General features: G+C 30.6%; 1 protein-coding gene across 1 annotated transcript in view; it reads left to right on the plus strand.

Moving 5' to 3' along the window:
• Nucleotides 1–992, plus strand: part of LOC105821746 (filaggrin-2-like) — a 123,146-nt gene that overhangs the window by 40,415 nt on the left and 81,739 nt on the right. The window lies entirely within an intron of this gene.

The following is a 992-nucleotide window of genomic DNA, read 5'->3' on the forward strand; positions in this document are numbered from 1 at the left end:
AAAAAAAAAAACCTATAGCAAAGGCAAAGTATGAAATAGGATGGCAGAAATAAGTCTTAATATTAATGTAATTTCAAAAACGTCAACGGCCTAAACTAATCAATGAAAAGACAAAGACTTTCAGATTTGGTAACAACCACAACAAAAAATATTCAACATATTGTCTACAAAAGACATGCTTAAGACAAAAAGGCACAGAATGGCTGAAAATAAAAGAATAAAAAAATAAATAAATCAGGTTAATATGAACCAAAGTAAAGTTGAAGTAGAGCTCTTACTATCTGAAAAAAAATATCTGGAACAATACTGTATGAAATAAAGTAGACGTAACCATCATAAGTATAGGTGTACCTCATGATTCAGGTACAAAATATATCCGACAACTAACAGAACTACAGGGAGAAACAGATGAATCAATCAGCATACTCTTAAGGTTTCAACACACCCTTTCAGAAACTGATTGCTCAAGCAGGCAAAAAGTAAGCAGAGATATTATTAATACACACTTGAAAAATAGAATGTCAAGCTCAAGCTTTTGCAAACTTACAGAACTGTTTATCCATCAAATTGAGAAAATTCATTGCTCTAGAATATGTTATGCAGTCAAAAAATAGAGAATTCAGGCCATGAAGGAATAAATTGTGGAAGATCAGCATCATATAGCCCATGTAATCTCTGATCATAATGCAGTAAATAATAACAAATGAATAGCTAGAAAACAAACTCATATATTTAAACCAAATAGTCTTTGGGTTAAACAGAAATAATGACAAGAATTGAGAAACACTTAGAATTAAGTTAAGATGAAAATTTGGGGGACAGGGATCAAATGGTTCTTAGAGAGAAATTGATGGCATTAAATATATTTCTCAGGAAGCAAAAAGGTTAAAAACAAACATGCTAAACATTCAAATGAAGGCCTGGGAAAAGAGCAAGAAAGAACAAAAGAATAAATACGAGGTTAGAAATCAATGAAATAAAGAACAAAAATA

This window comes from Propithecus coquereli, unplaced genomic scaffold (assembly GCF_000956105.1).
Source record: "Propithecus coquereli isolate 6110/MARCELLA unplaced genomic scaffold, Pcoq_1.0 Scaffold59, whole genome shotgun sequence".
Classification (NCBI taxonomy): Eukaryota; Metazoa; Chordata; class Mammalia; order Primates; family Indriidae; genus Propithecus; species Propithecus coquereli.